This window comes from Ipomoea triloba, chromosome 9, assembly GCF_003576645.1.
Source record: "Ipomoea triloba cultivar NCNSP0323 chromosome 9, ASM357664v1".
NCBI lineage: Eukaryota > Viridiplantae > Streptophyta > Magnoliopsida > Solanales > Convolvulaceae > Ipomoea > Ipomoea triloba.
Window position 1 is genome coordinate 5502027 of NC_044924.1, and position 1969 is coordinate 5503995.

Genomic DNA, 1969 nt, shown 5'->3' on the forward strand with positions numbered 1-1969 from the left:
ATATGCCATAGTTGAGTGAGATCAGCATCAGACACCGATGAGGATATCGCAACTGAACCTGTCACAGTACTGCCGTGCAACACGTACAAGCTTCCAGAACGGGAAGCTTTCATGAGAACAAGAGAGCCTTTTAGAACATTTAGAACTCCACCTTCAGCTGTGTACTTGCACCCCAGAGATTCCAAGGTGCCCAATGAAATCAGATTGCATTTCAAATCAGGAATATACCGAACATTGTTAAGAGTCCTGATAACGTTATCATGAGTTTTAATCTGCACACTTCCAATTCCACTAACCTTGCATTGGGTGTCATTACCCATCAAGACAACTCCACCATCAACTGGTTCCAGAGAGACGAACCAGTCTTTGTGTAGACACATGTGGAATGTACAACCAGAGTCCAGAATTCACTCAGTGTCGCTCCGTTTGTCACCGGAGCTAACAGATAACATAACATCGCCTTCTGAATCACTCTCAATAACACTAGCTTCAGCGGACTTCTTCTCTCTCTCTTGCTTGTTCTTCAGTTTGAAGCATTCAGTCACATCATGACCATGCTTCTTGCAGTACTTATAGGATTTGTTGGACTTACGTCCTTTGGACTTGGATCTAGATTTTTTATTGCTACTCCCTATTTCAAGTGAACGACCCCTAACAGTCAAGCCTTCACCTTTGTCCTCAGACTTAGTTTCTAAGTCAAATTTTTCTTTGGACAATAGGTTCAACTTAACACTGTCGAAAGTTAGGACTCCAAGAGAATTACCATACAACATAATTTCTTTGAAATGCTATTCAGGGAGAGAAACAAGCAATAAAATAGCACGATCCTCATCGTCAATTACGACATCAATATTTTCCAAGTCCAATAAAATAGAATTGAATTCATCCAAATGAGACTGAATTGAAGTACCTTCCGTCATACGGATTGTGTACAGCCGCTCCTTCAGGCGTAGCTTGTTCGCCAGAGATTTGTCCATGTAGAGCGAATCCAGCTCGTCCCATAAATCTGACGCACTCGTCTCACCTATCACCTCACGTAAAACCGATTTAGACAGGCACAATTGAATGGTTGAGCGTGCCTTGTCGGCCAAATCTTCCCAAGCTTCATCTGTCATTGTAGCCGGTTTCTTCTTCTTCCCAGTTAGCGCTTTCTTCAAACCGTTCTGGGTTAGAACGGCTTCCATCTGAACATTCTAGATAGAAAAGCTAATTTTCCCGTCGAACTTCTCGATATCGAACTTCTTTGGAAATAATTCTCAATTAAACCGCTCTGATACCACTTGTTAGGAATATAGCGGAATAATGCGAAAGCGAATAATCGAAAATTGAGAAAAACGTGGCAAATGTAAGAATAAGCAAGTAGTTCGGAGAACATGCAAGAATCATGCTGCCATGCGACGTGGAGGGTGGAATTGGTCTTCATGGACTAATTTGAGCCACACATGATTATTTTCTAACATCATATGTTCAAATGTTAGAATACAGAATTTTTACATTGCATGTTAACTATTACACAATCGCAAGCGTTAAAATATGATAATAATATATAGGGTGCCAGTGCGGCCATGTCTTAACGTGTGGCCGGTGCGGTCACAATATTAGTTATGAAAAAAATACTAATAGTACGTGTTAGAAACAGGCAAAAAAGAAATGCACCAATTCTGCCAATTCTCAACCCTTATACGTGTTAGTACGTGTTTCCAAGTATTCCCTTTGTGTACTTTGTAAATTTTCTACACAAAGTATTACAATTTCTTTAATAAGTAACGTTTCACATATAAGTATTACAATATCTACGTTAGAATTACACTTTGTAAGTATCACAATTTCAGCGAGCTACAAGTATTACAATATTTATGGCTACCTAATAAAAATCGTTTTATCCTAAATAGTATCAAAATTTGATATATAAACACTACAATATCTATATATTATAAGTAACAGTTGATTTATTTCAAACTGGATGGTA